Genomic DNA, 14,305 nt, shown 5'->3' with positions numbered 1-14,305 from the left:
TACTCTATTGAGGTGTGAAAAAAACAGTTCCATAGATATGAGTATACGGCTCTACAGTTATTTTTATAACAGCTCAGTTTCTCAGGCAGAGCTCCCATATACATGGAGAATGTACCGATGGAGTGCCTATCCACAATAAGGCCTCTGTGTGTGTATCAGTGAATGCACAGCCTACTAACATGAGGTTGGTGATAACTTTTTTTTGGTTGGGGGAGATTTGAAATATTAATATACTGCATTTAAAGAATTTTAGGGGCAAAGTGGATTTTAAATAGCGCCCAGTCTAATTCTTTCACTCTAAAATAAGGAAGCTAAGGAACTGGGAAAATAGGGGATTTTCCTAAGATTATACCAGCTATGTACCCAGTGTGCAGCCTGAGGACAAGGGTCTTTCTTCATGTCCTGAAGATGAGACCACAGATGACCTCTCTCCCTTCTAGCAGCGTTGCAATCTGTGCTACCACTAGTGGCTCTCTCTGGGCTCCCAGCAGCTCTCACACTTTCTCTTTTCAATCTTAGATCTTAACTGCAATCAAAAGGTACTTTAGAGTGTATCCATCTTCCACAACATCAGTGAAGATGGTTATTTTGCCTCTCATCCTAATACTGAGAGATCAGTATTAAAGTGGCCCACTGCTTTGTTAAACAGCCCTGTTACACATAATCATAGTTCAAAGTGGGGTTGTTTCCATTCATATACATATAGTTCTTGGTCCTTCCCTACATAGGTACTGAAAATAATGTTAATTTCTCTTAAATTGGTAAACCTTTAAGGATATAAAGACAGTGAGTGTATTATTTTCCCTCCCCTGTCAAATGTTTTATTCCAGGCTAAACTTCCTAATTTCTTTTCAAAATGCCTTATATGGCACGTTTTTTAGAGGTGTTCATTTTTCAAATCATATCATTCTAATTATGCTTCTTTTTGTTAAGATCTCTTGTATCAAGTTTTGCTCAGAACCAAGCATCATGTTCCCCTGTCTTCTGACCTGTGGAGCATTTGATGACATCACCTTTCATCTGCTGAAAACTAAGCTGGGTTTGTGTCAATTAATATCCTCTAGGTTTGCATTCATTTTCTGGGTGGCCTTGTCCCACTGTCAGCTCACTAGAAATGTTATGGCTACAGTTCTCTTCTACTCTATTCTTATGAAATGGCTTTATGAGTTTTTTTGTTTTTAATTATTGTTACTGCTTTTTTCACTCCTCTTGAGAAAAAAATCCTGAACAGTAGAATTGGGTTGGTACAGTTAATTAGCATCATTCCTGATTAGAAGGACTGCAGCTTTGAGTCAGGATCCCAGATATAATCTAATGATCAGTGATCTGGTCGGGAAGATAAGGCAGCCTTCTCAGAACAGGTATAGAGGGAGAGGGGTCAAGAAGGGGAAACTTTTCCTTATAAGGCAAAACCATGTGCATGACAAACATGTTTTCTCAGCTGATTGTAGGCGCTTGTTGTGTAGTGTCTCCAAGTCACAGCTTTCTCTTCTCTGATGCCTACTGCATCTCTAACCCACAGTTATGGGAACCAAGTTCACACTGGGATTCACAACCACCATGCTTTTATTCATTGTAACCATGTTCGTTTGACCACAGTTGATTGGTCAAGCTGCATGTATGCAAAACCAGTGGTCCAATCAGAATCCCTTTCCTAAAAATCTTGAATTTGTATGAAGAGAGAAATTTCTTCATCTCTCCCAGGTAGCTGACCTGTAAAATGTAAACTTGAGAGCTAATGGTGACCATACCTTTTTCTTTACCACAAAGACTAAGAAACAGAGAAAGCTGGTGGCCCAAAAGTTAGAGAATGAAGGAGATGCAATGGGAAATTAAGGATGGGGGGAAGAGAGAAAATGTGGATGTCATTTCAGTTCCTTGTTCAGTCCTTGTCTGAAGCTGCCCACGTTCCTGGCTGTGGATGAGACACTCATGCAGTTTTTTAATTGATCCCTCCCTTTTTTTTCTAGAACTAAGTCCAGTTGACTTCTGTTATTGCAAACAAAACAGAAGTAAACAAAATAAGGATTTTCCTGTTTTTGTTGAGTTTTCTTTATCTTTCTGAAATTATATTACAGGTATCATACCACTGTTTTGCATTTATCTTTAGTTATTTCCTCCTTGCATCTCTTATACATATCTTTTTTAAAAAAATTCATCTCAGAAAAAGGGCTTTTGTAGGAACATTCTCCTTCTCCTCTTTTATTCTTCTTTAGAATTGTTACTGAATGGTCAGTTTTATTTTTTTCATCATCCCAGTTTTCATGAATTATTACCATTTTATCTCTTTATAGTTATGGAGTCAACCTCATTTTTGGAACATTTGTGAGGACTGATTCCCTAATGTCTTTAGTAGATTTGTGTTTATCATTTTTAGGGTACCATAGACTCTAAAATGATGATATAGCTCCAATATTTCACTGTCAATAATTATTTTTCACTTTTTTAAAGAGAATGTTTCCTTCACTGCTTCCTCTCTAACAAGTGAGTAAAAGAAATTTATATCGTATTTAAATAACACAGATTTAGGTAAATGGAATTATCACCTTAGAGCTAAATTATATAAAGAAACTAGACATCTCTAAAGTTAAAATGTTAATTGAAAAATAATATTAAATTTTTATTTAATTGAAAAATATATAAAATTAGTATACATACTTTCAACAAATGTTTATAACTATATGTTGAACTGTTGAACAGGAATGTCTCATAAAAAGAAAGAAAGAAAGAAGGAAGGAAGGAAGGAAGGAAAGAAAGGAAGAAAGAAAGAAATAGCTGACATATTTACTTTTTATACTTTTGTCACTCACTGCCCTTTAAAAGTCATTCTTATGAATTAATCTTCCTCTATAATTGAATGAAAGCTCCAACAGGCTCATGGCTTCACTATTGTCTTTTAGGTAATGAATGTGCATATTGTCAATTGTTTGCAAACACAATCCCAATTTAGAAATTCAAACGTTCAATCAAATCCATTAATCAACATTCAGTCTTATTTCAAAGGCTGATCACACTGCAGTCACCTCTATACTGTGGCCCCAACCAAGATCAGTTTTCTTTCTTACCAGTCTTCTCAGTATCCCAACTATTAGAATAATATTTCATATGTGCTAATACGTTACATAGGAAACGCTATCACAAGGTTTAATATGGAGGACACTCGCACACACACACACACACACACACACATACACAAACACACACACACACAGTCACCTTTACCTGCTCATGGAGTAGACTCACAGATCAGCAATAGCTCCCTCCAGATAAATCTTCTAAACAGTCCCCCAGGCTCTGTAGTCTCCCCATTCAAGATAACTAACACATTCCACATCCTTTTTTGCCTAAAAAACCCAAGAGTCATGGAAATGTTACTTGTGAAAGTTTGTGTTACAGTCATTTTGGTCTCTGTTATCTATTTTATTGCTATGAAAGTCGAAATAGAAGAGGGAACAATGCTTTTTGTCATTTGATTGTACCAATAGCTATAACTAATTTTAAAAATAAAAATAATTAAAATATTCTTCTTAAAACATTTAGTTCAAAGAACAGGTATAATTTATTGAGTTAATTATTCTCTGATTTCAAAATATGTTTATTGTCAAAGGTTGATACTGGCCCCTGTTTTTCTCAGGCCACCTTGGTTCTTTAGTAAACTAATTGTATTTGTGACTTAACATTGGCTCAGTTACTTACACTGGAAGAGACAATTAGTCTACACATCAGAGTTAATTTTCTTTCTGTCTGTGAGCTAAGTTATGGCCTTTATCAGATCCTGAAAAAAGTCTTCTTAATAATAAACTATTTTTTCCAGGATAACAATAAAGATGACACCTATGAGTTGTATGATAATTAATATTGGCTCTTAATTCTTAAATGTTTTTCCTGTACTTTGACTTAAGTAGGTATCTAATGCAATTCTTTATGGAAGGTAGATCTGGATTGCACCCCACTTTCCCTAAAAAGACTAAGGTTTGTGAGACAGAATGCCCTAAACTTTGCAGTACAGAACTGAAATGGAAGGCCATGATTTTTGTTTACTCACATGGTATTTTACCTGTACTTCTTTATATTGATTCAAATGCATACCATGAGCTTTAAGACAAATTGACTTCCACTAAGTTAACCACCCAAAGATTATTTTCTAATAAAATAATGAGCTTTAATACATTATACTTGAGTGAATCCGTGAAACCATAGGCACCTTGCTCTTAACCTCAATGAAGGCAGAACCCCAGGCCCATGCCACCTCCCTCTCTCTCTCTCCCAGAAGCCTCACTGTCTTCACTGTGTGGTCCCAGCCATGCCATGTGCTCTCTAGGATCTGTGATCTTAGTGTTTTCAAGGTTCCCTGGTGGTTGCTGCTGAGGTACACCTGCAATCATAATAAGAACCACAAAGGCTCGTCCAGCCACAACATTGGCTTTAGTTGGGAATGTGTCAGTGTCTTTTCATCACAAGTAGCATGGGCCCAAATGAGTGGCCTCAGGCATTCCTAAGCCATAGCATCATTATTGAAATGCTGATACTAGCACAAAACACTGTGCGTACATGGGTTAGTACACACACATATATTCCCTTGCTTTATTAGTTGAGAGGGCCTAGAAGAAAGTATTCCCTAGTAGCAATGAGCAAACCCAGTACCCAGATCTTGCTTTCTCATACCATTCTCCAGCAAAATTAACAAGGAGAATTGGCTGATACTAGGTCTGAGGCAGGGATTATGCAAGAAGAACCTGCAACATCTTATAATGCCAGAAATTAAGGAAATGCTTCACACACACACAGAGACACACACACACAGAGTGATGGGAGTTTATCAAAGGGAAGTAGGAGCCAAATGAAACAGCTCTCAATGGTCGAAGCTGGAACAATTTGAGTAACAAAAGAAGTAAAGTAATACTAGATTGTAACACCAAGTAAAAAATAAATAACCATGAGTTCATATTGATATAACTAAATGATTGAAAAAAAAAAAGAATTGGGAGATTAAACTAATCTCACATGCAGAAGAATTCCAAGTAATTTATGTACACAAACTATATAAATTTATGTTGGAGCATAACTTCCCACTCTTTAATTTTAGGCTGCACATAGTGATCTTCTTCCAAAAGGAGTCCAAAAGGAGTATTAAAAGGAGGGAGAAAAAGAGTAATTTTACACTTAAAAAAGAGTAACTTAAAAAAACAAACGAAAAAGAGTAACTACCAAAATCTGACAAGCACCATCTCAGCTATGTGAGCAATGTTATCATCAACAGTGGTAATGCACATTGATAGCCTGTGCTCTTGATATGATGTGATGAAAAGGTCAGTTTACCTCTGTGCTCTCCATCCCCAAAGCCCAGAATCTCAAAATACTCCTGAGAAAACATCAAACATTCTACAAAATACCTGACAAGTACACCTCAAAACTGTGGAGGTCATAAAAAACAAGGAGAGTCTAAGAAACTGCCACGGTGTAGAGAAGTCTAAAACAAGATGATATGATGACTAAATGTAATGGAGAATCTGAGTGAGATTCTGGAAGAGAAAAAGAACATTGGGTAAAACTAAAAACATTTGAATAATGTATGGACTCTTGTTCATCATATATCAATATTCACTATTTGGGACAAATGTACCACACTAATGTAAAATAGGGAAACAATAGGAAGAACTGGGTATGAGGCATATGGGAACTCTGTACTATCACTGAAACTCTTCTGTCAATCTCAAACTATTCTAAATAAAAATATATTAAAAACAACTAAGCTCATATGCTGGAAATAAGTTCCTTAGGGTTGAAACCACTTACGAGTTGTATGACTTTAGACAATTTAATTTTGATTCCTCAATTTCCTCATCTGTAAAATGCAGATAATAACACCTAACTAATGAGATTGTTGAAAGTGTTAAATAATTAATATGTATAAAGCTTACAGCAGTGCCTACCACATACTAAGCACTGCACGTCTTAGTTTTTTGTTCCATTGTTCTTGTTGCTACTCTGTGCCATTTCTGCTTTACCATCCTGTGTTACGAATGTATATTTCCCATCAATATTTTCTCTAATGGGAGCCAAATTATTATATCCTCTAGCACAGTGGTTCTTAACTGAGGGCAATTTTGTAGCCATCCCACCTTCCAGGAAACATTTGGCAATGTTTGAAGACATTTTTGGTTGTCACATTGGGGTGGAAAGATACTTCTGGCATGTAGTGGGTAGAAGCCAGGGATGCGGCTAAACATCCAACAATGTACCGAACAGCCCATCACAAAAAGTAATTATTCCATCCAAAATGTCAATAGTGCTGAGGCTGAGAAACCATAACTAGTTTCTTTCTTTCGAAACTTATCTTTAAGATGGACAAAGAAAACTGACAGACCTTCATTTATGTGCTTCAAGGATCGCCTGAGCCTTATTGTATAGCAGGTCATATGTTTTCTATAGATCAGGAGAACTAAGACCTTCTAAGATACTTGGTAAAAAATTCACAAAGCAATAACCAAAATTAGCACACCTTCAGTAAAGTCACATGAATGCTAAATTAACCATGGTGTTCTCATTTTTTTAAGCATTTACATTTTTTTCTGAACCAGAAGTTGTTGATCTGGAGTACACCTTTCCCCACATCAAAACCAGGGAAGTAGTAATAAAATTTATTCCAAAGAATTTGGGATATTAAAACCACATCATGAAAAACATAGGCAAAACTATAATTCTGTTAATTGGTGACTTATTTCACAGTTAAATAGAAAATACTCTGCCTTTAGATAGTATCAGTAAAGACAAAGTTCTTACGTTACCAAATTCTAGGGTATAAAATACAACTGTCTCAAAGGGCATCTAAAGACTGAGTGTCTGCAACTAGAATAGATATTCTATACTATCTGACTTAATCTACATTAACTGACTAAAAGGGGTGCAGATATAATGGAAGGCTTTAGGAAATTCTAACTGCTAAATCCCTGACATGTTGAAAGAAATATTAACTTTAGCTGTTTACAGAAAAAAATTTCTATTATTTAGTATTTAATCTACATATGAACTATAAAATATATATTTCAAATTAAATATTCATATACTTAGATACTTTGACTTCTCTCTACACATGAAAAGAACATCATTCTATAGTAATATCAAAATGTATATATAAGTAAAGACACAAAGTACATTAAAATATGTTATATTTTTTAAGAAAGAAAGTATGCTATGTTTGAAGTTTCCATCAATATTTTAATGGCTAGCTTCAGAGATTGAAAATTAATGCCAGAAATATAGAGCCATATATCATAACTATATCCTGCTACGAAAGCAGTTCCGTGCACAATTGTGGGAAAGGAGATCTAAGCTACATGAAGAGTTTTAAAGATTTTTTTAGTCAATTTCTGGAGTGTTTGGTAAGCTTGTAAATTCTTTGGCATATACAGAATGCTATATCTCTCCAGTTGTCTACATCCTCTGTGAAAACATAAGGTATTTGAAAGCAGAAACTTATTTTGCACATCACTGGATTCCCAGAAACTAACTCAGTCTTGCAATAAATATTTTTGAATAATTAAGTGACTAGGAGTCTTCTGTTTCTGGCCATGCCAGACTTACCCTCCAGTTCCTAAATAGGTAAAAATAAGCTGAACTAAATAAAAACATGTAAAAAGTTATAAAGAGCTTTCTGCAGGCACTGTACAACAACCAACACTGAGCTAATTCCTGAGAGAAGGAAAACATACTAGGTGAACCCCATATTTACACCAGTGATCTGCTTCAAGGAATTTCCAAACTGCAGTGCAGAGGGAGACAGTCTCAGGCTGGAAGAAACAGATTGACTTCAATACTGCTAAGGGAGAAAAGATGGGGGAGGAGACAAGGCACCAGAGAGAAGGTATTTGCAGAATAGAAGAACTAAAAACTGTAATATTCCCATCGGGTCTTTGGCCAACTCCTAAACTGTGCATGAAAAGACCGAGACTACTGGAGATGAGAAAAAGAGAAAGAGATGTTCAGGTCCAGCAAGAGTAGAGGAACCTCGGTGCACACCTTGGTCATTGAGTTGAGATCGCAGAAAATACATGCCCTAGTTGTAAAGTATAGGAAGAAGGACTATCCCCTACGCAAAAAGGAGAAACTGAAATAGACTTATCCTAATCAGTCCTAAAACCATGCTTCATTTGGATCACGAAGATCAGCAGGTAATGCAAGTGCTAGAAAGAATAAAACTCACTCAACACTCTTAGGAGGAAATTCTACACTGTATATCATCCTCACGGCATACTTCATACATCAAAGATCACTAGATACATTGAGAATCAGGAAAATTTTACTGGTAAAGAGTTAAAGCAGTCTGTGGAAATAAATCTCAAGGTGATCTGATAATGTGGTTAGCTGCATTTAATATGTGAAAGGAAATAGAATTAAATGAGGATAAATTGGATGAAACAGTAGAATATTTCTATTGAAAATTACAATCTAGGAGAATAATCAGCAACCATTCTGGAGCTACAAAAATTAATATATGAAATAAAAATACACTGTTTGGCTTTAATAACAGTCTGGATATAGTTGAAGAAAGGCTTAGCAAACTAGAGGGTAGAAAATGAAATTGACAGAAAAAAATGAAAAAACTGAAAATAACATAATAAAGGCATCAGATATAATCAAAGATGTCTCATATAGGCAAGTTGTATCACAGAAGGCAAGGCAAATGACAATGGGAATTAAACTATAGTAAGGTTTTCATATTGTAGGAGATAAAAATATTAACATAAGATAGTCTTTTAAGCTAAGATTACATATTTTTATTTTATATTGGAGCACAGTTGATTAACAATGTTGTGTTTGTTTCAGATGTAGAGCAAAGTGATTCAGTTATACAGATACATGTATCTATTCTTTTTCAAAATTTTTTTCCCATTTAGTTTATTACAGAATATTGAGCAGAGTTACCTGTTCTATACTGTACGTACTTGTTGGATATATATTTTAAATATAGTAGTGTGTATATGTCAATTGCAAACTCCCAATCTATCCCTCCCCCAAACCCTTCCCCCCTGGTAACCATAAGTTTGATCTCTAAGTCTATGAGTCTGTTTCTGTTTTGTAAATAAGTTCATTGGTATCATTTTCTATTTTAGATTCCACATATAAGCGATTTCATATGATATTAGTTTTTCTCTGTCTGACTTACTTCACTTAGTATGATAATCTCCAGGTTCATCCATGTTGCTGCCAATGGCATTATTTCATTGTTTTAAATGGCTGAGTAATATTCCATTGTATATATGTACCACATCTTCTTTATGCATTCATCTGTTGATGGACATATAGGCTGCTTCCATGTCTTGGATGATATAAACAGCACTGCAATGAATATTGGGGTGCATGTATCCTTTCAAACAATTTTTTTCTCCAGATATATGCCCAGGAGTTGGATTGCTGGATCACATGGTAGCTCTATTTTTAGTTTTTTAAGGAACTTCCGTACTGTTCTCCATAGTGGCTATACCAATTTACATTCCCACCAAAGTGTACGAGGGTTCCCTTTTCTCTACATCCTCTCCAGTAATTATTGATTTTCTTTGATGATGGCTATTCTGACTGGTGTGAGGTGATATCTCATTGTGGTTTTGATTCACATTTCTCTAATAATTAGTGATGGTGAGCCTCTTTTCATGTGCCTCTTGCCATCTTTATGTCTTCTTTGCAGAAATGTCTATTTAGGTCTTCTGCCCATTTTTTTGATTGGATTGTTTGTTTTTTTGATATTAAGCCACATGAGCTCTTGGTAAATTTTGGAGACTAATCCCTTGTCAATCACATCATTTGCAAATATTCTCTCCCATTCTGTCAGTTGTCTTTTTGTTTTGTCTATGGTTTCCTTTGCTGTGGAAAAGCTTTTGAGTTTAATTAGGTCCCATTTGTTTATTTTTGTTGTTATTTCCATTACTCTAGGAGATGGCTTGAAAAAGATATTGCTGTGAATTACGCCAGAGTGTTCTGTCTATGTTTTCCTCCAAGAGTTTTATAGTATCTGGTCTTATATTTAGGTTTTTAATCCATTTTGAGTTTATTTTTGTGTATGGTGTTAGGGAGTTTTCTAATTTCTTTCTTTTACATGTAGCTGTTCAGTTTTCCCAGCACCACTTATTGTAGAGACTGCCTTTCCTCCACTGTATAGTCTTGCCTCCTTTGGCATAGATAACTTGACAATAGGTGCCTGGGTTTATCTCAGGACTTTCTATACTTTTCCATTTATCTATATTTCTGTTTTTGTGCCAGTACCATGCTGCCTTGATTACTGTAGCTTTGTAGCATAGTCTGAGGTCAGGGAGCCTGATTCCTCCAGTTTTGTTTTTCTTTCTCAAGATTGCTTTGGCTATTCAGGGTCTTTTGTGTTTCCATACAAATTGTACAATTTTTTGTTCTAATTCTGTGAAAAATGCCATTGGTAATTTGATAGGGATTGCATTAAATCTGTAGATTGCCTTGGGCAGTATAGTCATTTTGACAATATTGATTCTTCCAATCCAAGAACATGGTATATCTTTCCATCTCTTTGTGTCATCTTCAGTTTCTTTCATCAGCATCATAATTTTCTGAGTACACATCTTTTGTTCCCTTAGGCAGGTTTATTCCTAGGTATTTTATCCTTATTGATGTGATGGTAAATGGGATTGTTTCTGCAATTTCTCTTTCTGATCTTTCATTGTTAGTGTATAGAAGTGCAACAGATTTCTGTGTAATTTTTTTGTGTCTTGCAACTTTTCCAAATGCATCAATGAGCTCTAGTAGTTTTCTGGTAGCACCTTTATAATTTCTGTGTATAGTATCATGTCATCTACAAAGAGCGATAGTTTTACTTTTTCTTTTCCAATTCAGCTTCCTTTTATTTCTTTTTCTCCTCTGATTGCTGTGGCTAGGAATTCCAAAACTATGTTGAATAAAAGTGGTGAGAGTGGACATCCTTGTCTTATTCCTGATCTTAGAGGAAATGTTTTCAGCTTTTTACCATTGAGTATGCTAGCTGTAGGTTTGTCATATATGGCCTTTATTATGTTGAGGTAAGTTCCCTCTATGCCCACTTTCTGGAGAGTTTTTATCATAAATGGGTGTTGAATTTTGTCAAAAGCTTTTTCCACATCTTTTGAGATGATCATATGGTTTTTATTCTTCAGTTTGTTGATGTGGTATATCGCACTGTTTGATTTGTGGATATTGAAAAATCCTTGCATCCCTGGGATAAATCCCACTTGATCATGGTGGCTGATCCTTTTAATGTACTATTGGATTCTGTTTGCTAGTATTTTGTTGAGGATTTTTGCGTCCATGTTCAGCAGTAGTATTGGCCTGTAATTTTCTTGTTTTTTTGATATCTTTCTCTGGTTTTGGTATCAGGGTGATGGTGGCTTCATAAAATGAGCTTGGGAGTGTTCCTTCCTCTGCAAACTTTTGGAAGAGTTTGAGAGATATATTAGCTCTCTTCTAAATGTTTGCTAGAATTCGCCTGAGAAGCCATCTGGTCCCGGACTTCTGTTTGTTGGTTGTTTTTAAATCACAGTTTCAATTTCAGTCCTTGTGATTGGTCTGTTCATATTTTCTATTTCTTCCTGGTTCAGTCTTTGGAGATTGTACCTTTGCAAGAATTTATCCATTTCTTCCAGGTTGTTCATTTTATTGGTGTATAGTTGCTTGTGTCTCTCGTGATCCTTTATATTTCTGTGGTGTCTGTTGTAACTTATTTTACCTTTCTAATTTTATTGATTTGAGCCCTCTTCCTTTTTTTCTTGGTGAGTCTGGCTAAAATTGTATCAATTTTGCTTATCTTCTCAGAGAAACAGCTCTTAGTTTCATTGATCTTTTCTATTGTTTTCTTCATTTCTATTTCATTTATTTCTGCTCTGATCTTTGTAATTTCTTTCCTTCTGCTAACTTTGGGTTTTATTTGTCCTTTTTTCTCTACTTGCTTTGAGTGTAAGGCTAGGTTGTTTATTTGAGATTTTTCTTGTTTCCTGAAGTAAGATTTTATCGCTATAAACTTCCCTCTTAGAACTGCTTTTGTCATGTCCCATAGGCTTTGGATCATCCTGTTTTTGTTGTCATTTGTCTCTAGGTATTTTTTGATTTCCTCTTTGATTTCTTCAGTGAACCATTGGTTGTTTAGTAGTATATTGTTTAGTCTCCACATGTTTGTGTTTTTTAGAGTTTTTTCTTGTAGTTGATTTCTAACCTCATAGTGCTGTCATCAGAAAAGTTGCTTGATATGATTTCAATTTTCTTAAATTTAGTGAATCCTGCAAAATGTTCCATGTGCACTTGAGAAGAATGTGTATTCTGCTGTTTTTGGATGGAATGTTCTATAAATATCAATAAAGTCCACCGGGTCTAATGTGCCATTTAAGGCCTGTGCTTCCTTATGGATTTCTGTCTGGATGATCTGTCCATTGGTGAAAGTGGACTGTCAGCCACTATTATTGTGTTACTGTCAATTTCTCCTTTTATGGCTGTTAGTATTTGCCTTATATATTGGGGTGCTCCTATGTTGGGTGCATATATATTTACAGTTGTTATGTCTTCTTCTTGGATTGATCCCATGATAATTATGCAGTGTCCTTCTTTGTCTCTTGTAAGAGTCTTTATTTTAAAACCTATTTTGTCTGTTATGAGTATTTCTGCTTCAGCTTTCTTTTGATTTTCATTTGCATGGAATAGCTTTCTCCATCCCTTCACTTTCAGTCTGTGTGTCCCTAGATCTGAAGTGGGTCTCTTGTAGACAGCATATATATGGCTCTTATTTTTGTATCCATTCATCCAGTCTATTTCTTTTGGTTGGAGCATTTAATCCATTTACCTTTAAGGTAATTATCAATATATATGTTCCTATTGCCATTTTCTTAATTGTTTTGGATTTGTTTTTGTAGGTTGTCTTTCTTCCTTTCCTCTTCTCTTGTGATCTGATGACTAACTTTAGTGTTGTGTTAGATTCCTTCTTTTTGTGTGTGTATCTATTGTAGATTTTCCATTTACAATTACCATGAGGATTTGATATAGCAGTCTATATATAAACGAGATTGTTTTAAGTTGCTGGTCTTTTCATTTCAAATTCATTTCCATTATCCTGCATTTGTGCTCTCCTCTTCTCACAATTGCTGGTTTTGATATCGTATTTATGTTTGCCTTTACCAGTGAGCATTTCCATTCATAATTTTCTTGTTTCTAGTAATGGCCTTTTCTTTCCTGCTTAAAGAATTTTATTTAGTATTTGTTGCAAAGCTAGTCTAGTGGTGCTGAATTCTCTTAACTTTTGTTTGTAAAGCTTTTGATTTCTCTGTCGAATCTGAATGAGAGCCTTGCTGGGTAAAATATTCTTGGTTGTAGTTTCTTCCCTTTAATCGCTTTAAATATATCATGCCACTACATTCTGGCCTGCAGAGTTTCTGCTGACAAATCAGTTGATAACCTAATTGGAGTTCTCTTTTATGTTATTTGTTTTTTTTTTTTCTCTTGTTGCTTTTAGTATTTTTTCTTTGTCCTTAATTTTTGTAAATTTAATTGCTATGTGTTCCTTCTTGGGTTTATCCTGCCTGGTACTCTCTGCACTTCCTGGAGTTTGGTGACTCTTTCCTTTACCATCTTAGGGAAATTTTCAGCTATTATCTCTTCAAAAATTTTCTCAGGTACTTTCTCTCTCTCTTCTCCTTCTGGGACCACTATAATGCAAATATTGGTGCATTAATGTTGTTGCAGAGGTCTCTTAGACTGTCTTCATTTGTTTTCAGTCTTTTTTCTTTGTTCTGTTTTGCAGCAGTGATTTCCACCATTCTGTCTTCCAGCTCACTTATCCATTCTTCTGCCTCCATTACGCTGCTATTGATTCCTTCTAGTGTATTTTTCATTTCAGTTACTGTATTGCTCATCTCTGTTTGTTCTTTACTTCTTCTGGGTCTTGTTAAACATTTCTTGCATATTCTCGATCTGTGCTTCTATTCTTTTTCTGAGATCTTGGATTGTCTTCATTATCATTACTCTGAATTCTTCTTCCAGTAGATTGCCTATCTCCACTTCACTTAGTTGTTCTGGAGTTTTATCTTGTTCCTTCATCTGGGACATATTTCTCTGTCATCTCATTTTGCCTAACTTTCTTGATTGTGTTTTCTGTTCCACAGGCTGTAGTATTATAGTTCTTCCTGCTTCTGCTGTCTGTCTTCTGGTGGATGAGGCTGTCTAAGAGGCTTTTGCAGGCTTCCTGGTGGGAGGGATCCTGCTCACTGGTGTTGGAGCTGGTTCTTGTGCCTCTGGTTGGCAGGGCTGTGCTCAGGAAGACTTTAAA

This window comes from Orcinus orca, chromosome 12 (assembly GCF_937001465.1).
Source record: "Orcinus orca chromosome 12, mOrcOrc1.1, whole genome shotgun sequence".
Classification (NCBI taxonomy): Eukaryota; Metazoa; Chordata; class Mammalia; order Artiodactyla; family Delphinidae; genus Orcinus; species Orcinus orca.
This window is presented reverse-complemented; position numbering follows the sequence as displayed.